General features: G+C 40.3%; 1 protein-coding gene and 1 pseudogene across 5 annotated transcripts in view; one reads left to right on the top strand and one right to left on the bottom strand.

The window, feature by feature from the left end:
- The window catches only part of LOC139021703 (ankyrin repeat domain-containing protein 26-like), a 177,557-nt gene that overhangs the window by 36,373 nt on the left and 116,159 nt on the right, over nucleotides 1–25,025 (top strand). For 2 of the 5 annotated variants that reach the window (XM_070432216.1, XM_070432233.1), the window contains exon 1: nucleotides 12,488–12,569. The exons of the other annotated variants lie outside the window; for them this stretch is intronic. The gene's annotated coding sequence lies outside the window, so the exon portion shown is untranslated. Of the gene's footprint in view, nucleotides 1–12,487; nucleotides 12,570–25,025 lie in introns of those variants that run through there. 5 annotated transcript variants of the gene reach the window in all.
- LOC138998852 (nicotinamide phosphoribosyltransferase pseudogene) lies at nucleotides 8,528–9,810 on the bottom strand (annotated as a pseudogene).

Consider the following 25,025-nt stretch of genomic DNA (forward strand, 5'->3'; position numbering starts at 1 on the left):
ATGTTTGGGTTATGTTTTTTTCTCCATTCAGCCACTCAATGTCTTTTGGTTGGAGCATTTAGTCCATTTACATTTAAAGTTATTATTGAAATTTACTTGTTTGTAGCCCTTTCTTTTTTTCTGTGGCTGTTTTCTTTCTGAGCTTTTTCTTTTTTCTTTTTACACCAGTCCCTTTAGCATTTCTTGCATGGCTGGCTTGGTGGTGATAAACTCCCTTAGCCTTTTTTGTCTGTGAAGCTTCTCATTTCCCCTTCAATTTTGAATGATAGCCTTGCTGGTTAGAGTATTCTTGGATTCAGTCCTTTGATTTGCATCACTTTGTAAATTTCCATCCATTCTTTTCTGGCCTGATGTGTTTCTGTTGAGAAATCATTTGATAATCTAATGGGAGATCCCTTGTATGTAACTTTCCGTCTCACTCTTACAGCCTGTAAGATTCTCTCTTTGTCCTGAACATTTGCCATGGTAATTATGATGTGTCTTGGGGTGAGTCTTTTCGGGTTCACCTTGTTTGGGACTCTCCGTGCTTGTGTGACTTTTTTCTTCCCCACCTCAGGGAAGTTTTCTGATATTATTTCTTCAAATAAGTTTTCTAATCCTTGGTCCTCTTTCTGTTGTTCTGGCACCCCTATTATTCGTATGTTGTTTCGTTTCATGTTGTCCCAAAGCTCCCTTAGGCTCTCCCCCTGTCTTTAAATTTTTTTCTCCAATTTCAGTACAGTTTGGGTGTGTTTTACTTCCTTGTCTTCTAATTCACTAATTCGGTCCCCCGCTTCTCCTAGTCTACTGTTGATTCTTTCAATGGTGTTTTTTATTGCAGCTATATCGCTCTTCATTTCTTCTTGGGTCTTACATAAGTTATTGATTTTTTCATCTGTTTCTTCTTGCTTCTTGCATAAGTTATTGATTTTTTCCTCCATCCGGTTTATGCACTCTAGGACCCTTATTCTGAATTCTTTTTCTATCATGTTGCATGCCTCTGTCTCACTTAGCTGCTTTTCTGGCGAGTCCTCCTTTTCTTTCCTTTGGGGGTTTCTTTGCCTACCCATTTTTGATCTCACTGACATATCAGGATGTTGAGTCTTTCAGTGGCTGCTCCCTGGGTGGCAGTGGCTCCTTGGTCTGTGCTTGCTCCTCGAGCGGTTGCGGTAGCCACTGCTCCTCACTTGGCAGCAGCTCCTCTGGTGGTTGCTGTTCACAGCTGTGGTGTCTCTTCTGGCTGTGGGGGGAGGCTTCACGTATAGCTATTGCTCCTCAGACAGAGGGTGTGGTGATCAGGAGGCTGCTGTTGCTTGGATCTGCTGCGTTGATTTAAATCCACAAAGTACAACAGAACAAGGCACAATGTACCAGGCACTGAACACAAATATATTCACAATATTAATAACCCCAAATAAAGGTGACCACTCCAATTAAGAGAATTAGGGAATAAGGAAGAAAGAAGAGAAAAATATAAAAGAGAAAAAAGAAAAAAATAAGAAAAATAAACAAAATAGAAGTGCAAAATGAAATTGGAAAAAAAGAGGGGGGAAAAAAGAAAAAAGAGTGAAAAGAGAGAATCAAGTAGTAGAGGGGAAGAGACTATTTGTATGAGGAGAGAACTCCAATAGAACTGCCACTAATCCCAACAAATTCCAGCAACAGATCCCTGGAGATGAATGCAAACTACAAACAACGAATGATATCAAGAGAGGCAAGGGTAAACAGAAGCACAAAAATAACCAGGGGGGTGGGAGGGACATAGGGTAAAAACAAGCAGAAAAAAATAAAAAGAAAAAGCAAAAGAACCTCACAACCAGTCCTAAAAAAGAAAAACAAAAACAAACATAAAAACAAGCAAAAAAAAAACACACCCAAATAATATACTCAACAATCAAGCAAACAGCAAGAAAACAATAGAAAGATAAGGGAAAAAAATGTTTGGATAGTGAAGAAAGATAAGGGATAGGTGTATAAGGATTTAGAGCAGTGGATTGAAAATAGGATATATAAGTAGGGTGAAATTAGACAGGAGGTAAAAAGATGGAATAGGGAAAATCTAAAGCAGGAATAGGGTAAGAGAAACAGGACACCAAAAGGGGAAAGTGAGGAAGAGGGTAAATGTGACCACCTGAGTTAAGAGAATTAGGGGATAAACAAGAAAGAAAAGAAAAAGATAAAAGAAAAAAGAAAAGAAAAAAATAAATAAAAGGAGTGCAAAAATGAAATTGGGAAAAAGGAGGGGGGAAAAAGAAAAAAAAAGCAAAAAGAGAGAATGAAGTAGAAGAGGGGAAGAGACTATTTATATGAGGAGAAAACTCCTATAGAACTGCCACTAATCCCCACAAATTTCAGCAACAGATCCCTGGAGATGAATGCAAACTACAAACAACCTATAATATCAAGTGAGGCAAGGGAAAACAGAAGCACAACAATAACCGGGGGGGGGGGGGGGAGGACCAGCAGAAAAAAATAAAAACAACCTCACAACCAATCCTAAAACAAAACAAAACAAAAAAAAAAACAACAACAATATACTCAACAATCAAGCAAACAGCAACAAAACAATAAAAAGATAAAAGAAGAAAAAAATTTGGATAGTGAAGAAAGATAAGGGAGAGGTGTATGAGGATTTAGAGCAGTGAATTGAAAATAGGATATATAAGTAGGGTGAAATTTTGACAGGGGGTAAAAAGAAAGAATAGGGAAAATCTAAAGCAGGAATAGGGTAAGAGAAACAGGACAACAAAAGGGGAAAAGTGAGGAAGAGGGTTTTAGCATAGAGGTAAAATTGAGGTAGGGAAAATTGATGCTAAAGGAACGATGAAAATAGAATGGAGAACACTACTCCCAAAATAAAATAGAGAGAAAATAAAATGGCACTTTAAAAAATGGTAAAATGGTAGGAGTAATAATACTGGTTAAAAATAATAATGTAGTAATTAAAAGGATAAAATCAGGTGATGGAAAAATAAAAAAAATTGGTTTCTTAGTTAAAAGGCGAAAAAAGAAAAAAAAGAAAAAATTTGCAGTAGTGAAGGTCTTTCGGTTCTACTCTTCAGCCTGGCTTGCCTTAGTCCTGCCAGGTATTCAAGAGAGTGTTGAATTTCCCTGTGATACACTCTTCCTCCGTGTTGTAAATCACAGTCCTGATTTTAAAGCAGGTCATATTTGTGATCCAGACTGCCTTAATTTGTGTTCACCTAAGAGTCAGTTTGTGGCTCAGCCTCTGGGTGGCAGTGTTTTGGGGTTGGCCTCTGAGGCTGTATGGCTTCTCTATCCAGCAGCAAGGGTATATTTTCTCTATTGCACTTAAAACTGGTTTGGGGAGGTCAACTGCCCAGAGCTGGTTCTTTAATCGTTACCCTGCTCTGTGTTGTTGGTGGGCCCGAAAGTCCCTCTATAGGCCAGACCCTGGTAACTCCCAGGGACTAATCAGATTATTTGATCCTTTATCTCGTACAGGGTGGAATCTGGGTGTGGCTGTTCTCCTTGCCCAGGGGCTGGGGGGAGGAATTCCACGCTCCGGAGAGAATGGCTGCCCCAGTCCTGGGCCTAAGGGTGTCTCAGCACCCAATTCGCTGCCACCTCCCCCGGCTCCCCCTCTCTCCTCAGCCTCTCCCCAGATTCCACTCGTCCGCACCTTCTCCCTCTCTTCAGGACAGGTGAGTGTCTGTATCTGAACTGTCCTATGAGCAGGGTTCAGTGTAAACAAACAAACAAACAAATGCCAGCCTGCCGCGGAAACGCTCCTCTCTTACCGGCACTGCATGATCTGGTCAGCTCCTTAGGCTCCCCCCTTTAGGCTCAGTCCTCTGTAATCACAGAATCCAAATCTCAAATCCCCCAGCGCCAGCAATCTCGCAGAACTCCTTTCCCCAGTCAGGGGCTGTGTCTGTCCCAAGAGACATGGCTGTCTGCCACTTGGTCTCCCTCCGACCCTCTGGGCTCAGAGGTCTGGCAAACTTTCCTGCCCAGATCCCTGGTTTTTTACCTTTCCAGGGGAGCTCTGCCCTTCCTGGCTGTAAACTGTCTCACCAGCTGAGTAATTTCGCCAATTCAGGGTGGGTGTTATTAGTTTCAGCTGCTTACTACATTTGCTCCGGAACAAGACCTGGGACGTGTCTGCCTATATCGCCACCATCTTGCTTCTCCTAGATTTTTTTTTATATATTCCGATTTTATCACAATATTTGGCCCTAACGATTTTGATAAACATAATTTTGATATCTGCTGCTATGGCCACTAATTGGATGTATTAAAATTATTATAGTGCCATTAGACTTATGTAATTTTTTAAAAGTATTTTTTTTTTATTGATTTCAGAGAGGAAGGGAGAGGGAGAGAGAGATAGAAACATCAGTGATGAGAGAGAATCATTGATCAGCTGCCTCCTGCACACCCCCTACTGGGGATTGAACCTGCAACCCGGGCATGTGCCCTTGGCCAGAATCAAACCTGGGACCCTTCAGTCTGCAGGCTGATGCTCTATCCATTGAGCCAAACTGGCCAGGGCTAGACTTAAGTAATTTTAAATGCTGATTCCAAAATCTTTCCTCATGGGGGAAATAAAGTTTGCCCAAGGCTTTTCTACCTTTCCACTTACTGATTGATTTTTTTTAGAAAGAGTCTTAAAATTACAGAAAGGTCCAAGTACAAAGAACTCTGTTGCCCTGAACTATTTGAAAGTAAATTGTTGACACTGTGCCACCAAGCCTTATTCCTTTAGAACATTCCATTTGCCTACCATACCACCTTCACAATCAGAAAATTCACCCTAATATATTCCATAATTTCATCCTCGCATCTTTTTCAATTTTTGCCACTGGTCGGTAGTATCTGTTAGAGCATAAAGACCCTGTTCAGATCCATGGGTTACGGTGAGGGCTGGTGTCTATTCTTCTCCTTCAGTCTGGAACAGGTCCTTAGTCTTTTCTTCACTTTCATGACCTTGAATCTTTTGAAGAGGAAGTTCCACTAAAGTATGTAGAATGTACTTAAATGTGGATTTTTCTGATGTTTCCTTATGATAATATTTAGATCAGACATTTTTAGCAAGAGCATCACAGAGGTAGTCCCATACTCTTCTCATTGCATCCTGTGATGTGACCTACAGTTTTGATTTGCCATTCCTGGGGCTGTTAATGTTGATCAGTGAAGGCAGTATCTGCTTGGCTTCTCTGTACTATTTCCTTTTTCACTTCACAAGTATTGCTTTACAGGGAAGGTTTATGGAGCCAGTGTAAATATCGCTTCTTCATTAAACTTTTGATTCATTTATCAATACAAACTCAATGTTTATTTCATTTAATGGGTTATAATTTGTTAAAATAAATTTTAGAATTTTTCTTTTAGAAATATTCTGTATTGGAAGTTTCAGTCTTATAGAAGAATTACAAGAATAGTACAAAGAATTCCTGGAAACCATTCCCCAAAGGTTAACATTTTACTACAATTACTTTATCCTTTCTCACTTCTTGTCTATTACCTAAATAAATGTAAATGTAGGTTGGTTAGATATAATATATGAACCATTTGTAAGTTACAGACACGATACCTCTTTACTCCTAAATACTTTAGTGTGAATTTCCTAAGAAAAGGGAATTATCTTACATAATTGTAGTATAATTATCAAAGTCAGGGAATTAAAATTGGGTCAGTATTAATATTTAATCTTGGATCTTACTCAGATATTTGCTATTGTCTCAATAATATCCTTTATATTCCAGGTAAATCCAAGATGATGTGTTATGTCCAATGTCGTGTTTCTTTAGTCTCTTTTAATCTGGGACAGTTCTGTAGGCTTCCTTTGCTTTTCATGACATTTATAGTTTGAAGAGTACAGGCCAGTTATTTGCAGACTTTCTGCTTAGGTTTGTTTGAAGTTTCCTCATGTAGCTTCACGTTATGCCATGTGGGTAGGAATCTCACAACAGATGCTGACTTCTTCCCATGCAGCAAATCTGCAGGCATGTGCTCAGCTCCATTACTGCCAGTATTGACTATGATCATATGGTTAACAAGTGTCTGCTCTGTTTGTCCAGAGTAAAGGTACTATTTACCTTTTGTATGTCACAAACATCTTGTGTGGAGGTACTCTGTCTATAAATAGTTTGTTACGCCTCAAAATTTCACCTACTATTTTTAGCATCCAGTGAAGATCCTTACATGAATCAATAATAATTATGTTGTTTGCCAAGTGATATTATGTTGTTTGCCTTGCTACAAAAATAAATGCGATAGAATAATAATAAGAATGCCATAAAAACAATAAGGTTGATTTAGCTGGAGGAAGAACAGATTCCCTCATGAGAAAGGCAAAGAGTTTGAAGGTCAGACTCCACAAAGTGAAGGGGCATTGAGCTCTGTAAGGTCAGGATAGACACATGTGGATGATGCGCCTGCTCCTAAACAGGGTTTCAGGAAATGGGTTGTGTTTTCATTGTTACTAGATCAGAAAGAGTGCCTGGGCCCCATCAAATTGAGTGAGGAAGAGAGGCAGGGTCCCAGCTGCCTGGACTGATCCCTACAGGGTGTGTCTGAAAGCTGCAGAAAAACCCTCTAGTGAAAACAAGGAGGGCCTCCAGTCACTTAGTGGGACAAAGATACGAATTGGCTACAGAATATCAGGCCAGGTTTGAGAGGGGAAATCAGGATAGATCCGTGTAAACACTCAAAAGTGAGTGACTTTTAAGGACACCACTCACTGTATGTTGTAACCTGGGGAATATGCTCAAGAAATTATGGTGAAGATTGGAGGGAAGGCACAGAAAAGATGAGCAATATGGAAGGAAGGGAAAGGGAAAGACTATCCTATTCACTGAGCTATTGTTTTTGTTATGGATGTTGGTCTGCTGGAATGATCTCTTCTGGAGGGACTATCTAAGCCAGGTCTGACCTATTTTTTTTTAATATTCAATTTAATTTTTAAAAAACTTAATAAAAATATAACAATCAAAAAATTTAAAGTATACTCACTACCCATTCCAGTAAGTCATATCAACTATAGAATAGGAAAAATAAATTCAGAAGTGTAATTACTTTAAAATACACTACCTCCACTTTTGTCAATATTCTACATTTATATATATATTCTATAGGGGACGCAGAAATCCTTTCTAAAAACATTATCTCCTTAAAATCTTGATTATAGCCACAGGCAATATTTGACATATAAAACTGTTGTACAGGCCTTTCAAATTTGGCATTTCATTGGTACAATACAATGACCAACAGGTATAATCACTGTAGAGTGCCTAGACATTCCAGTAAGAGCCATTATTTTTTTTAATGTAGAATGATTAATATATATTCTACAAGGGGCAGTGAGGTGAGTAATTCTATAGGGTGTGTCCTGACATAACTTTAAAATTGTATAATAACACAAACAACTTTGTTAAGGCCATGTTTTATTTGCTGATTAATGGACAAAAGGCAATGTAATTTATCTTCAAGTATTTTCTTGAAAGTCTGTGCTCATAGAAATCCTGAAAAGTTGGAAAGACTGTTAAATCACTGAAACTTTAAATATATCATACACAATCTTGTTTGTACAAAAATACAAGTTAAACATAAAGCCATCATGACAATTTTATGCAAATCTGCTTTATTTGATCTTTAGTTATTTATAAAAGTTTCTCAGTTCTGTTGAGAAAATATCAGTACCAGATTAAATTACTATCTATTGGGAAAGGGCCCTAAAAAGCTTATTTTAGCATTAAACTTTTATGTGATCAAGTGCATTGCCTAATTGAGATCACCTAAACACTGCGGGGGGGAGGGGGGGCAATATGTCTAAAAACCATCAAATAATTTGGCTGTAATGTATCATAAAATAAAGAAACCTCACACATCTGTACAATGAACAGTATGTATCATACACACACACACACACACACACACACACACACACACACACACACCGGTGTATACCAGCGTGCATGTACACGCACATGTAGAGGCAAGGACACACGCCCAGTCATAAAGCCTAATGAGGTGCTCTTCCAGTTCACTATTCAGCTTTGCATTTTTTCTTACTTCATCAAATCAATATCTTTTTGTCACGTTCCTTTCTTGAAGACAGTATGTAGAAGATCATGACCATATTCCTCAAGGTCTCCTTTTCCTTCCTCAAGTGTAACAAAATCTCCCTCTGGTGTTTTATGTAAAGACTAGAGACCCGATGCACGAAATCCATGCAAGGGTAGACCTTTGCAGCCCTGGCTGCCACAGCGGCTGCCTCAGCCCTCACAGTCCTGGCTTCATCTGGCAGGTTATCTGGAAAGTTGTCTGGACAGATGTTCTGCTGTTCGGCCCTTTGGTCAATTTTCATGTTACACTTTTATTATTATAAAGACTAGAAGTCTAGTGCACAAATTTGTGCATGAGTGGGGTCTGGCAGGCCTGCCATGATCAGCGGGGTTGGCCAGCGGGGGGGGGGGGGGAGGGGGGGGGCGGGTGGCACAGGTGGTTGGCCGGTCAGCCACCCCCTGGTTGAACTCCGGGTTGAGGAGACAATGTGCTTATTAGCCTTTTGCTATAAGGATAATCAACCTTTTTTGGACCTTTTGTTGGGATCAGCAACTGGGTCCTTGAAGACATTAACCCCAAGGCCATTGGTTACAACATAACTACGCTTAAAGGAACGATTCAAGAGATCTCTTGTTAATTTTTGTAGCAAAGCTCCCCAGAACCAAAGGCAATATTTTCAATACTCCATTTGTTTTGCTTCATGCCTTCTACAATCTCTTGTAAGGTACCAATATCTACTCCATCCTCTTGAATAACTTGAAGATACAGTGGCAGCAACTTGTAGCCCTTTGAGTTCTTAGTAATAGGGGATTTCTTGCCTAAAGTATCCAAAACCTTTAATACAGTGTCCAGAGGATTTCCAGAATCAGGTCTGATTATTAGTGGTGCCTCTGAACTTCTTGATACTATTAAATGTGTTGATCTTCACCCCATATTTTCTCACAAGCATTATAAATGTCATAATTATTGCTGACCACAGATGCAGGCACTGAAGAAAATTGTGTTACTATATGTTCAAAAGCATCTTTTTCATGGTCTTTCCCCCAGGCTGTTATGGTACTGTGTTCTCCTGCTGGAAGAGAACAGCCTGGAACTTGATCTTTCATTCACAGCATTTTTTTAAAGCAATTCCTGCTACCGTATCCATTCTTCTGAACTTAACCAAATAAGCAGACGCTCCCATGCCAGCAGTCTCTTGGGAAGAGACTCCTCTATAGCCAAAATACATGCAACTTGTATTCCAGACCAACTAAGTTACCAGATGTTTCTAACAAACATTTGGCCAATATTTTCTTCAACTCTCTAGAATTTGTGGCCACAGTGATTGGATACCAGGAGTGAACAGGAATTGTCTCAACCCACTGTATAAGCCATTTACACTCTTGATCTGTGTTTTTTCCACTGTGAAGAGCATATTTCCTCTGTGAATGACAGAGCCCTCAGGGACAGCTTTTACTTCTACTGGAAGATGCCCAGGGTATTTCTCCAGAATGTAGTTCCGCCCCTTTTCATTAAATACATCATCTTGGAAATGCTCTATGTACTCCTCTTTGGCTTCCTGGATCTTCTCCTTGGTCACTACTTTACCTTTTAAGTACTTATTAAGAATGTACTGCAACCCAGAAAATACTGTTTCCTCATAGTTCATCTTCCTTATTTTGGAGTTTTCTGTCTTCTTTCCATGGCATTCAAAGTAGGAATAAACTTTGCTTGTGTTAGGTGAGTATTGTTTATAGTGAGTAACCTTGTAGGAGTTGGTGGCCAGAACATGCTGAACTCAGCTTCTGCCTCAGCATTCATCTCAGGCCAGAGTGGGAACACGTAAGGGGGGCTGCCTGGCACTACTGTGAGAAGGAAGAAAAAATGGGCTTCACCTTGCTCTGTCCCTTATGTCACCGCTGGTCAGAGGAGGAGTTGAGAGGGAAACAGAGTGTAGAGGCGAGGCCTGAGGAGGGCCGGCCAGTAGCTGAAAGTGGCAGGGGTGGTAGGGGCTAGGACATGTGCACCTGGGAGTAGGATGGCCTCACCTGGGCTCCATGACCTAATTTTTTAGTGACCAAATGCATTGATGACAAACATCTTGCATGACTAAAACATTCAACGTGAAAGAGACCAGTGGATTTTGATGTAAGAGTTGGAGACATTCATAACATTGTTTCAGGTTTCTCATGGCCACTAACCTTTAAAAAACTACTTGTTATGTTTTGGTGTGGTATCGAACAATATCCACAATTATCTGAAAAGGCTATTAAAATACTCTTCTGTTTTTCAACTATGCATATATGGGATGTGGCCAAATTTTCTTTATCTACTCACCCACAACAGCAAATGACAAAAGATTGAGTACAGAAGCAAATGTGAGAATCCACTATCTTCTATTAAGGCAGACATGACAGAGATTTGTAGGAAAACTTTCACCGTTTTCAATGTGGTACGTGTTAGGGTTTTTGGCAGGTGAAGCAGGCTATGAAGGAATTCACAACTAAAAGAAGAGATAGTTTTTACTTTCCCCAAAGGGAAAGGGCCCTTGTATTGATAATCAATACATAAGCAAAGAACAAAACTTCCTTCCCTCCCTCCACCCCCTTTTAAAGCCTTGGCTACTGTTGCTAGGTGTCAAGGAAGGGAGGGGTTTTGGGGGGCGGGGAGGCTGAAACTGAGCATTCATTAGGGGCATTGTCCATTAGTCCTTCAGGAGACAGTCCACACAGATGTCTTAGGGAGGTGTCTTATCGGTATTTTCCCCAAGCCTGTAAAACATGCTTAGAGTAAAAGTTATAAAGCGTTCAAAAGAGGCTTGTTTGAAGGGGAGTGGAAAGGGAAGTTTTTAGTAATTATCCCTGAGTTGTAAACCAGCAGGGAGGAGGTGTATGCAAGAATGTAGCCTTGAGAGTAACTTGTCTTGTTGTTTGAATCAGAAGAGCTACAATCTTGGGTATTCATGACAAGGTGCTTCTCATAAATTGTGGAAGGTTACAGCAAAATAAAAGAAAGGCCTTTTTTCCTGTCCTTACACTACCTATTCAATATTATTTCCTGTTCTTACAGTACATATACAATATTATAGCTGAATATTACTGAGCCATAAGAAAAGATGAAATACTGCCATTTTCAACAACATGGATGGATCTTGACAACATCATGCTAAGTGAAATAAGTCAGATGGGAAACGTCAATAACCATGTGATTTCACTTACATGTTGGATATAAACTGAAAACAATAAACAAAGAAGACAAACAAAAACTCATAGACACAGACAACAGTATGGTGGTTACCAGAGGGAAAGGGGAGTTGGGGAAGTAGAAACAGGTAGAGGGGGTCAAATGTGTGGTGACAGAAGGAGATAACTTGGGTGGTGAACACAATGCAGGATAAAGATGACCTACCATAGAATTGTACACTTGAAACATACATTTATTAACCAATGTCAACGCAATAAATGTAATAAAAATCTTTAAGTACCATCTTTTTCAATGTTTTTCTTTTTCAAATATAATTATTTTTTCATTAAAATCTTTATCATGTTAACATAATAGTTTTATAATAGATTTAAATGAATTACTGAAATAATTAAAACGTTTTCATTTTAGCTTTTAGTATGCTAATGTCAGTAGAATGATTGATGTAAAAAATGCCTATTAGAGATTCTGAATAATTCTTAAAAGAGTAAAGAGATTGTGATAATGATGGTCTCTAGACTAAGGAATCCAAATATAATTTAGGAAGTGAGAATAGTTTTATAATCCAAACTGTACAAGTTTTGGCTTAGAGTGGCATTTTGATTTGAAGTGTTTTTCAAATGGTAGTGTTAAAGTAGGTTATGTGGTTATCAGACTTTGTATTATTTTAAGTCATCTTATTTTGAAACATTTCTAAACCTTCATTTTTATGTTATGTCTTTAAAATACAACAGAGGAAGTGTAAAATAAAACAATATTTGCAAAGCTGTAGAGTTGTTTTTTTTTGTGTGGAACATTAGTGTGTGTGTGTTGTTTGTTTTGTTTTTGATTAACGATGACTAGTTTCCTGAACTAGCTAAATAAGATATAAGAATGCTGAAAAAGATGTATGAGAATCTGGAATATTCCTAGTATCTTACATATACAGAATGACCTAAATGGAGAAAATTTTACAGTATTTAAAGAATGTACAGGCCATTGCCATTTCAGAATGTACGTGGGTGTTAATTCACCGCAATGAGAGCCCTTGCCTATTAGTGTTCACTGCTATGTAGCATCTGTGGCCACATGGTTACTGAGGTTGAGGTTTCTGGTGTCTTTTCTCCCTCTAAGCGGGCGGTCACCATCAAGTCCCTCCCAGCAGCAGGTCCGGTCAGGGCAGGCGCTGCTCAGGTCACCTCTGTGCCTGGTCACCGCCTTGGTTTGGAGCCTCACTCCCTGTGGCTGCGCTCACCCGCCGCCCGCCTTCGCCGCCCCTGCTCCTCCCCAGCGTCGCCCAAGGGTCCTCCAGCTGCGCGGAGACTGGAGACCGAGGCAGAGGGAGGACGGAGGACACAGCGCCCGCCGCTGCCGCCGGGCTCCGCACCCTCGGGAGGAACGTGAGTGCCCGCCTTCCTCCCGCAGCGCCCACTTTTCTCTTTCCCGGGGTGTGTTGCGGGGGTGGGGGTGGGGGGGGGGGCGGAGGCTCTTCTCCCCAAGTTGCCGGGTTTCTCCCATCTCCGGTGGGAGACGCGGCTCTTCCTCCGGGGGCAGCAGGCGCACGCAGAGCACACGCGGGGCCGCGAGGGCGGGTGCTCCCACCGCGGGCCGCCCCCTCGCCTCGCCCCCATCCCCTTCCTCCTGCCCTGCCGGCGCGGACCCCGCGGAAACCGGCCCCGGGGCTCCGGCCACCAGGGCTCCGGCCACCAGGGCTCCTGCCTCTGCTCCCCGCCTTGCTCCCCGCCGCCCACCGCTTTTCCCCGCATCTGCGGAGCTGCGAGCGCGGGTGGGACCGGGAGCAAGACCCCTCCGCCTGACTTCCCGGCAGCGCCTTTCCCAGGGGGGCCGCTCCTTCGGGCTGGAGGTGGGAGCCAGTCTGTGCAGGCGGCACAACCCCCTGCAGGAAATTATTGTCTCTGGGGGAGAGCCGGTGGCCTCGCAGGTTGAAGGATGGCTTGTCAGAGGCCCAGGAAGGCGAGGGAGGAGGGACAGAGCCGCTAGCTGCCACTTGGTGCTGGGTCGCTGCTCTGTGCCAACAGCCCTGGGCTCAGCGCACTTAAGGGTTTCTTCCCTGTCCATTGTAGCAGGAGGCTGCACCGTGTAGCACAATACCGAACTCACATTATTCATTCCCAGCTTCTCCTGCTAAATCTATGATCTGATTTTAGTTACGTTGTATTTACAGTTAATCTCAAGACACTGGTTTTAATGAAATATGTAAATGCAACTATGTTTGGTAAAACTACATATAATTTATCCTAAACACTTTTCCTAATTTGTTGTTTAACTGTTCAGTAATTACAAAATATGTGATGAATTCTGTAATGTAATTAAAAGCTGGAAGCTTTTTTTGTTTTGTTTTTTAAATAGTAGCAATGTGGAATACCATACTTCTTTCTACATGTTCCCCAGTTTGTTTTCATGCCTGTCTTTTTTTTGGCTTTTTTATTTTTTATTTTAATATTTTTATTCTTTAAAGTATTACAAAGTAGTAAATATGTCTCCTTTTCCCCTCTCTGCTCCCCCCCCCCATGTCTGTGTTTATTGGTTATCATAATTTCCTCTTTTTCAAACGTACTCCATTGGCAGTGTTGGGAAAATTGGACAGATACATGCCCCCCAAAATGAAACTACACCACCAACTTACACCATACACAAAAATAAACTCAATATGGATAAAAAGACTTAAATGTAAGTAGTGAAACCATAAAAACCCTAGAAGAAACCATAGGCAGCAAAATCTCAGACATTTCACATAGCAATACGTTTACTGATACATCTCTTATGAAAAGGGGAACTAAGGAGAAAACAAACAAATGGGATACATCAAAATAAAAAGCTTCTGCACAGCAAAAGAAACCATTAACAAAACAAAAAGAGAGCCCACTGTATAGGAGAACATATTCGGCAATCATACATCTGACAAGGGGTTAATATCCAAAATATATAAGGAACTCATACAACTTAAAGGGAAGAAAAAAAATCCAATTAAAAAATGGCCAAAGGACCTAAATAGACACTTATCGAAAGAGGACATACAGTTGACCAAGAGACATGAAAAAATGCTCAAAGTCATGAATTATCTGAGAGATGCAAATTAAAATGACAATGAGGTACCATCTCACACATGTCAGAATGGCTACCATCAACAAGTCAACAAATGACAAGTGTTAGTGAAGCTGTGGAGAGAAAGGAACCCTAGCACACTGCTGGTGGGAATGCAGGCTGGTGCAACCATTACAGAAAACAGTGTGGAGTTTCCTCAAAAAATTAAACATGGATTTGCCATTTGACCCAATGATCCCACTTCTAGGAATATATCCTAAGAAATGTGAAGCACCGATCAGAAAGAATGTATGCACCCCTATGTTCATAGCAGCACAATTTACAACAGCTAAGATCTGGAAACAGCCCAAGTGCCCATCAGTTCATGAGTGGATAAAAAAGCTGTGGTACATTTACACCATGGAATACGATGCAGCAGTATAAAGGAAGAATATCTTACCCTTTGAGACAGCATGTAGGGACCTGGAAAGTATGCTATGTGAAATAAGTCAGTCAGAGAAACACAAATATCACATGATCACACTCATATATTGAATCTAAGTAACAAAATAAACTGATTAACAGAATGGACCCAGAGACATGGAAGCATGGAACAGAGTGAAGAATCTCAAAGGGAAGGTGGGAGAGGGTGAGTCGGGAGGGAGGTAATCAAGCAAAGACCTTGAATGGATAATCCATGGACACAGACAAAAGGGTGCTAAAGGCCTGGGGCAGGAAGGGGAGGGACGAGAAGGGGCTGGAGGTGTCAAAGGGGAAGAAAGGGGGACATAAGTAATACTTTCAACAATAAATAATTACTTAAATAAATAAATAAATAAATAAATAAATGTACTCCATTGGCATCTGTCAACTGGGACTTTCCCACCCATTCTATGCAAGTTATTATTTTTTATTTATTTATTTATTTATTCATTTTTAATTAAATCTTTATTGTTCAGATTATTACATTTGTTCCTCTTTTTCCCCTCATAGCTCCCTTCAACCTGGTTCCCACCCCACCTTCTGCCCTTACCCCCTCCACTGTCCACATCCATAGGTGTATGATTATTGTCCAGTCTCTTCCCGCACCCCCACACCCCTTTCTCCCCGAGAATAGTCAGTCCACTCCTTTTCTATTCCCCTGATTCTATTATATTCACCAGTTTATTCTGTTCATCAGATTATTTATTCACTTGATTTTTAGATTCACTTGTTGATAGATGTGTATTTGTTGTTCATAATTTGTATCTTTACCTTTTTCTTCTTCTTCCTCTTGTTAAAGGATACCTTTCAGCATTTCATATAATACTGGTTTGGTGGTGATGAACTCCTTTAGCTTTTTCTTGTCTGTGGAGCTCTTTATCTGACCTTCAATTCTGAATGATAGCTTTGCTAGGTAAAGTAAACTTGGTTGTAGGTTCTTGCTATTCATCACTTTGAATATTTCTTGCCACTCCCTTCTGGCCTGCATAGTTTCTGTTGAGAAATCAGCTGACAGTCGTATGGGTACTCCCTTGTAGGTAACTGACTGTTTTTCTCTTGCTGCTTTTAAGATTCTCTCTTTGTCTTTCGCCCTTGGCATTGTAATTATCATGTGTCTTGGTGTGGTCCTCTTTGGATTCCTTTTGTTTGGGATTCTCTGTGCATCCTGGACTTGTAAGTCTATTTCTTTCACCAGGTAGGGGAAGTTTTCTATCATTTCTTCAAATAGGTTTTCAATATCTTGCTCTCTTTCTTCTTCTGGCACCCCTATAATTCGGATGTTGGTGCGCTTGAAGTTGTCCCAGAGGCTCCTTACAGTATCTTCATATCTTTGGATTCTTTTTTCTTTTTGCTTTTCTGGTTGGGTATTTTTTGCTTCTTTGTATTTCAAATCTTTGATTTGATTCTTGCGATCCTCTTGTCTGCTGTTGGATCTCTGTATATTGTTGTTCATAATTTGTATCTTTACCTTTTTCTTCTTCTGTATATTATTCTTTATTTCAGTCAGTGTATGCTTAATTTCTAGTTGGTCTTTTTTCATATCCTCCGGGGTCTCACTAAATTTATCGGCGGTTTCTAGAAAATTCTTGAAAAACCTTATAAGTATGGTTTTTAACTCTATATCCAGTAGTTTTCTTTCCTCCATTTCTGTCATTTGTGACCTGTTTCTTTGTCTTCGCCTTTTTTATGCTTCCCTGTGTTGGTAGAGTGGCTTTGTGTGCTAGGTATCCTTTAGGGCCCCGTGGCTCAGCCTCTCCAATTACCTTAGGTGGACACTCTTGGTGCACCCTTTTGTGGGCTTTGTGCACAGTCTTGTTGTAGTTAAGCCTTGATTGTTGTAGGTATCACTGGGAGGAATTGACCTCCAGGCCAATTGGCTGTGAGAATCAGCTATGTCTACGGTGGGAGAACTTCTGTGCTAAAGACACCCTTCTGGGGCAAGACTTGCTTCAGTGGGGCTTTGGTGCTCACTGAGTCTGCCCCCTGAGTGTGTCCCTTATGGATCTGAGGAGTTGTAATATGGATGGTCCCACTTTGACCACTGGGTACACTGGCTCTTGGATCTCTAAGGAGGTGCTAATTTAGCCTCTGCGTGAGGCTACCCAGCAGGAGCTACGAAGAGATCTTCAGATTCCCCTTCATTGTTTGGGGTTTTGAGGTGCCCAGATGAGGCCCAGCTGTGAAGCAATGCAAGCTGCTGTGGGGCCTTGGGCTTTCTCTTGGAAGTTCTGGGTCTGTCTGGCCCAGCTGCAGTTTGTTAGGCAATTTTCAGATTGCAAAGGGCCATGGCATTCATATGCAAAAGCCTCTGCAGCTTGGGTGGGGCAGGGTCTCAGGAAATCAACAGGGCAGATCAAGCAGCTATGGGTGATCCTCAGCCCTGCCGTAAGAGGCCAGGCGTCTCAGCATCCAGTATTCACTGCAAGCACTGCTGAGAGAAAGCAGCCCTAGGGTTCCAAGTTTGGCCCACTGCCAGACAGTCTAGCCCGGGGAGGGGGGGGGGGGGGGGGTGAGCTTTTTGACTCAACGGCCACAGTGGGTTCTTAAACTGGACCGGAGGGCCGGAACAAAAGCATGGATGGAGTGTTTGTGTGAACTAATATAAATTCAAAGTAAACATCATTACATAAAAGGGTACGGTCTTTTTTTTTTTTTTTAGTTTTATTAATTTCAAACAGGCCGGATCCGGCCCGCGGGCCGTAGTTTGCACATGGCTGGTCTAGCCTCTCCCCGTATGAGTCTGGGTCCCCAGAGACTTTCCTGGAACTTAAGTTCAGAGCAGTCAGGAGCTTGTGACTGCCTCCGATTCAAAAAGACAGCTGCGTCCTCAGTTGCCAGCCTTTGCTGCATGCGCCTCCGTACCTCTGCACTTTATTTCTGCACCGCACCTCCTCTGAGTCTCAGTGTACTTTTCTCTTTCCTTATAGTTGTAGACTTTCCACTCAGCCAGCCTTCCTGTAGTTCTGGATGATGTCTGTTTTGTCTTTTAGTTGTATTTTTGAAGTTGTTGTGAGAGGCAGCAATTTCAGGTGTTTACCTATGCCGCCATCTTGGTTCTCTCTCTATGCAAGTTATTTAAAGCTGAAATGAGTGTGGTCCTTTCATCTGCTCTACAGTTTCAGCATATCCAGCATTAGTTCCCAGCAGCTCAGAATCTTTAAGGAAGTATCTAAATCTAGAAATGGTGTCCATGGAGCTTACTTTGAAAGCAATGTCTGATTCAAACTTTGGCCATATATCTGGAAGAAGCCAGTGCTGCAGGAGGAGGTGGTATGAATGCAAAATGAATCCAAGGCCCTGAATTATATTTTCAGTGCAGTATTTTCCCTTTTGATATACTATAGGTATGCTGAAGTTTCTGTAAAAATATGAGGGCCCATTTACATGTATCTAGCCTTTCTCTCAGAGTATAATTTTAAGAAAATATTAATATAGGTTATTGGGTACATTGTATCCTTTCTCTTAAACATACTAAGCTGATGTGGCTCAGTTGGTTGGCATTGTCCAGTGCACTGAGGGGTTTCCAGTTTGATTCCAGGTCAGGGCACATGCCTGGGTTGCAGGCTTAATCCCAGGTAGGGGCATGCAAGGGGCAGCCTTTCAATGTGTTCTCCCATCAATGTTTCTCTCTCCCTCTCTAAAAGTCAATGAAAATGTTTAAAAAATAAAATAAAGAAGATGGAGGCCACTCTTTGGGGAAAATATTTAATGGCCTGAACTTGGCTCAGGTAATGCAAATAGAATATTGCAAGTAAAGAACAGTATTTATTTGGCAACTAATTGAATATGGAATTGAGAAATGAGTCACACATTATCACCTTGGCAGTAATGAGAATGTGAAATCTAATAATATATATTTAATCCATTAGAAGAGGAAACATGAATAGTCCATTTTAGAACTTTGGAGTTGGACTTTCTGGCCTGCCATTTAGATTATCTACTCCTTGATGACAGAGACTTTCATACTAAGTTGTTTTTATTTTTTAATTGAGCTTCATTTTTTTATTGTTGACACTATTACAGATAATCCTATTCTTCCCCCTATGCCCACCTTCACAAATCAACCCCCCCTTTCCTCTAGCCATCATCATACTGCTGTCTGTGTCCTTGGCTTATGCATGTATGTTCTTTGATATTCCCTTCACCTTCGTTCATCTAGTCCACCCTTCCTACTCCCCCTCTGACAGCTGTCAGACTGTTTCATGTATCCATGCCTCTGTTTCTAATTTGCTGGTCAGTTTATTCTGTGCATTAGACTCCACATGTAAGTGATCTCACATGGTATTTGTCTTTCTCTGACTGGCTTATTTCACTTAGCATAATAATTTCTAGGTCCAGCCATGCTGTCTCAAAAGGTATGAATTCCTTCTTTTTTACAGCCACATAGTGTTCAATTATGCAAAGGTACCACAGCTTTTTTATCCACTCATCTACGGATAGGCTATTTCCAGATATTGGCTATTGTAGATAATGCTGCTACGAACATAGGGGTGCATATATACTTTTGATTTGGTATTTCAGTTTCTTCGGATATACTCCCAGAAGTGGAGTCGCTGACTCAAAAGGCAGTTCCATTTTTATTTTTTTGAGGGAACTCCATACTGATTTTCCATAGTGCCTGCACCAGTCTGCATTCCCATCAACAATGCGTAAAGGTTTCATTTTCTCCACATCCTCACAGGCACTTGTTTGTTGATTTGTTGACAGTAGCCATTCTGACAGGTATGAGGTGATATCTCATTATTTAATTTGAATCTCTCTAATGATTAGTGACATTGAGCATTTTTTCACATGTCTGTTGGCCATCTGTATGTCCTTTTCAGAGAAGTGTCTATTCAGGTCCTCTGCCTATTTTTAAAAAAATATGTTTTTATTGATTTAGAGAGAGAATGGGAGAGGAAAAGAGAGAGAGAAACATCGGTAGAGAGCAACATCGATGTTGAGAGAGAAACATCAATAAGTTATCTCCTGCACACACTCCAACTGGAGATCCTGCAACCTGAGTATGTGCCCTGACTGAGCATCACACAGGAAACCTTTTGGTCCATGGGACAATGCTCAACCTACTGAGCCACACTGGCCAGGGCCCTTTCGCTATTTATATTTGGATTGTTTTTCTTCCTGATGTTGAATTGTATACTTTATCTATATATTTGGGAAATTATCAGATGTATTTTTGCCCAATATTTCCTCCCATACTGTGGGTTTCCTTTTCATTTTGTTTATGGTTTCTTTTGCTATGTAGAAGCTATTTAATTTGATGTAGTCCCATTTGTTTATTTTTCTTCATTTCCCTTGCCCTAGGACACATATAGGCAAAAATATTGCTATGAGAGATGTCTGAAATTTTACTGCCTATGTTTCCTCCTAGACTTCTTATGGTTTGTGACATTAATTTAAGTCTTTTATTAATTTTGTTTATTCTTGTGTAAGTTAGTGGTCTAGTTTCTTTTTTTTTTTACATGTAGCTCTCCAATGTTCCCAGCACCATTTACTAAGAGATTGTCTTTACCCCATTGCACATTCTAAAATGTTCAAACACATGGAGGCTAAGTAGCATGTCATTAAACAATGAATGAGTTAACAATGAAATCAATGGAGAGGCAAAAATTACCTGGAAACAAATGAAAATGAACACACAACAACCCCAAATTGATGGGACACAGCGAAAGCAGTCCTAAGAGGGAAGTTCATAGCATTAAAAGCCTTCCTCAAGAAGCAAAAAAAATCTCAATTAGACAGTCTAACCCAGCCGTGGGCAAACTACAGCCCGTGGGCTGGATCCAACCCGTTTGAAATGAATAAAACTAAAAAAAAAAAGACCATACCCTTTTATGTAATGATGTTTACTTTAAATTTATATTAGTTCACACAAACACTCCATCCATGCTTTTGTTCCCGCCCTCCGGTCCAGTTTAAGAATCCATTGTGGCCCTCGAGTCATAAAGTTTGCCCACCCCTGGTCTAACCCAACACTTAAAAGAACTAGAAAAAAAAAGCAGCAACAAACAAAGCACAGAGTAAGTAGAAGGAAAAAATTAATATAGATCAGATTGGAAATAAAAGACAGAGGCTGAAAAAAAAAATACAGAGGATCAATGAAACCAAGAGCTGGTTCTTTGAAAAGGTAAACAAAATTAATGCACCTTTAGCCTGACACATAAAAGAACAATGAGAGAGGACTGAAATAAAAAATCAGAAATGAAAGAGAAAGAAGAACTGACATTACAGAAATACAACGGATTATAAGCAGACCCTATGAACAACTATATGTCAACAAATTGTCAACCTGGGCAAAATGGGCAAATTCTAAAAATATACAAACTTCCAAAACTGAACTGGGAAGACTTATTCCTTCATTGTAATAAGACTATTCAGATTTTCTGGTTCAGTAATCAAAAATCTTTCAGCAAACAAAAGATTGGATGGCTTCACAGGCAAATTTTACTGAACATTCAAAAAAGAATGAACACCTGTCCTTCTCAACTATCCCAAAAAATTCAAGAAGAGTAAAGACTTCCAAGCTCTTTCTGTGAGGCCAGCATTATTCCAATTCTAAAACCAGATAAAGACTACAAAGGAAGAAAATTATATGCCAGTATCTCTGATGAGCATCCTATCTAATAAAAGACAAAAGGGTAATTAACCGTACCTCCGCTATGCTTCCCATTAGCTAATCTATGAGATATGCAAATTAACTGCCAACAAAGATGGCGACCAGCAGCCACACAGCTGAAGCGAGCAGGAGACTTGCTTTCTCCAGTGATGGAAGAAGCCAAGGTTCCCTGCCTGCCACGGCCTGGCTCTGAGCTTCAGAAGCAACAATGTTTCAATTATAGAAGCTAAACAAACCCCAGATACCTTCTTTCAGCCAGCTGCAGCCTCAGAGCTGGAAGCAGCAGTGAAGGCAACAGAGTTTCAATTATAGAAGATAAATAAGTCCCAGAATAAAAAAAAAAAAGAAAAAAAGGAGAGGCTGGGAGCTTCAGTCGCAGGCCAGCCTGAACACAGCCCTTAGCCTCTCACCCAGACTGGCCAGGCACCCCAGTGGGGAACCCCACTCTGAAGGGGGTGTGGCCGGCTGCATACAGCCATTAGCCCCTTACCCAGGCTTGGCAGGCACCCAAACGGGATTCCCACCCTGATACGGGACACACTTCAGGGCAAACCAGCCGGCCCCGATCCATGCACCAGGCCTCTATCCTATATAGTAAAAGGGTAATATGCAAATTGACCCTATCATCAGAAAGACTGGGGATGACTGGTCACTATGACACACACTGACCACCAGTGGGAAGATGCTCAATGCAGGAGCTGCCCTCTGGTGGTCAGTGAGCTTCCACATGGGGGAGCTCTGCTTAGCCGCAAGCCAGGGTGATGACTGCCAGTACAGTGGTGGTGGTGGGAGCCTCTCCTGCCTCCTCAGCATCACTAAGGATGTCTGACTGCTGCTTAGGTCTGCTCCCTGCTGGCAGATGGACATCCCCCGAGGGCTGTCAGGCTGCCAGAAGGATGTCTGATTGCCAGCTTAGGCCCAATCCCCCAGGGAGCGGGCCTAAGCCAGCAGGTGGTCATCCCCCGAGGGGTCCCAGACTGCAAGAGGGCACAGGCCCAGCTGAGAGACCCCCCCCCCACCAAGTGCACAAATTTTTGTGCACAGGGCCTCTAGTAGATACTGAAATCCTCAACAAAATATGATCAGGTCAGACCCAGCAATACACTAGAAAGACCATACACCATGATCAAGTGGGAGTTATTCTGGGGATGCACAGCTGGTACAATATTTGCAAGGCAATAAATATGAAACATCACATAAACAAAATGAAAAATAAAAATCACATGATCATGTCAATAGATCCTGAAAAAGCATTAGATAAAATCCAGCATCCATTTATGATAAAAATTCTCAGCAAAGTGGGAATAGAGACATCATCTTTCAACCTTGTAAAGACCATATATAAAAAACCTACAGCCAACATCAGACTCAGCAGGCAAAAACTAAAAGGATTTCCCTTAAGATCAAGAACAAGACAGGGATATTGCTTTCATGCATAGTAATGCAATTCCTAGCCACAGTGATCAGACAAGAAAAAGAATGTTTTCCACTTAAACATTTGTGAAAAACCCCTCTATTCCTATTTTTTAAAAAGACAGTGCTTTGTTATCATACATTTACAATATAAAACTCATTTTATACTGACAAAATGCATCAAAGTAAAAATAGCATAGTATGTTAAGTTTTTTGAAGTTGCTCCACTAGTTATTTTTATCTTATGGAATAGCAGTTTGTGTAAGAGAACCATGCACCTGGAAAGAATATTTATCTATTAGGATATGTTTTAAGTACATTATAAATGCTTAACACAGGATTTTTCTTCTCATATCAAATGAAGGTGCTTGTTCATTAATCTTAAGATTTTAACCTTGCCCCCGATACATGTAATTTAAAATAATTTTATGTCAACACATATTACTTATTTCCTTGAATTCTGAATCCATTAAATTGACTTGACTTGCAAATTAGCTTCATACAGATGAATGTATAAAGTGTTATGCAACAGCCATGTATGCTTTTTCCTGTAGGTTATATGTAATCTATTACAAAGCATTTTAAACTTTACTCCCCCTCATAAAAATATCTGCTTCAGAGAAGTTTATTTGACTTAGCTGGGCAGTTTAAAATAATTTTCTTGGAACTTGTATTAGCTTATTGCAAAAGATTTCAAAACAACCTAAGCGTGGTCTGGCATTCCAATAAGCCATAAAACATGATTCTTATATTTGATCACTAAGCAAACACCTTAATTTTCTCAAATTCTACAATTGGTAGAAGTAGCAATGTATTATCTCTACTATTACAATCATTATTCAAAAAGGAATAGTATCACATTTCATTTTTAAATAGCTATCAGATGGAATGCTTCAATTGGAATATTCATTATCTGTCTCAATTTAAAAATAATTAAAGAAGTGCTTAAATTTAATCTAGAAAACATGAAATATATTAAAATAAATTTCTAAGGAAAAGAAAAATCTTACTGTTTCATCAAGTTATTATTAAAGTGCAGATAACTAAGGCATTGGTATATAACTTTTGTATTATATTCTTTCTTAAGTGGAAATAGGTGTCTGTTTAAAATGTCATATTAGCCCTGGCTGGATAGCTCAGGTGGTTAGAGCATTGTCCCCATAGGCAAGGTTGTAGGTTCCATCTCTGGTCAGGGCACAAACAACAATCAACCTATGAATGCATAAGTAAGTATAAAAACCAACCAAACGCCCCCCCCCTTCCTCTCTTTCTAAATTTAATTAATTCAATGCCATATCTAAGTCACTTACCTGGTATACTTCGGTGATCACTTAGCCTAACATTTTGGGTTGATTATATTCCATAATATATTCTACATTGTACTCTTACGGGAAGAGAAAACCTGCCACTATTATACTAAAACTCTATATCTGTAGTTTAAGTGTGTATATTCTGTATTTTACAGAATATTCTGTATTCTGTGTTTTCTATACTTCCGTATTTCAGTATCAAAATTTTAATATGCCAATCATATTCCCCTTATAAAAATGATTTAGTTTAACTGTATATTGTCCAAAAATTACATATTGGTAAAAAGCAAGTGTCTATTTACAAAGGCCAGTGTGTAGAACTAAGAGGGGATAAAACAACTAAAAAATAAGTGCATTTAAAAATGTTGTATGCTCTAATAAACTTTAACCAGTATATATGAGTTCTGAGTATTCTGAGGAGTACATATGCATGCATTACAGCACACACACACACACACCTGCAGAAGAAAGTAAATTAATGCACATGAAATAACTGCAGAACAAAAGATTATTAATTTTGAAATAAAATTTTTAAAATAGAAAACAGATTAGTGGTTGCCCAGGTTAGGAACAAGAGGGAAGAGGGTGTGGTTATAAAAGGGCAACACAGAGAGGCATCCTTGTGGTGATGAAAGCCTTTTGCATGTTGACTATTGTGGTGATGGATACACACAGAAAAAATTTCATACCACACGCACACCACACAAATAAGTACAAGTGAAACTGGGGAAACCTGAATTAAATCCATGAAGTATCAAAATCAACTCCTGGTTGTGATATCATAATACAATTTTAAGGTATATGGGATCTTTTATTATTTCTTTGTTTGTTTGTTTTTAATTTTGTTTTATTGGTTAAAGTATCACAAAGAGTATTACATATGTCTCCTTTTTTTCCCCTTGACCTTCCCCCGGCCTTCCCTACCCCCCAGTGTCTTGTGTCCATTGGTTGTGCCTATATGCATGCATACAACCCTCCCTGGCCATCCC

The sequence above is a fragment of the Myotis yumanensis genome, unplaced genomic scaffold (genome assembly GCF_028538775.1).
Source record: "Myotis yumanensis isolate MYYU_CA2020_CCGP unplaced genomic scaffold, mMyoYum1.0.hap1 SCAF_1, whole genome shotgun sequence".
Lineage (NCBI taxonomy): Eukaryota > Metazoa > Chordata > Mammalia > Chiroptera > Vespertilionidae > Myotis > Myotis yumanensis.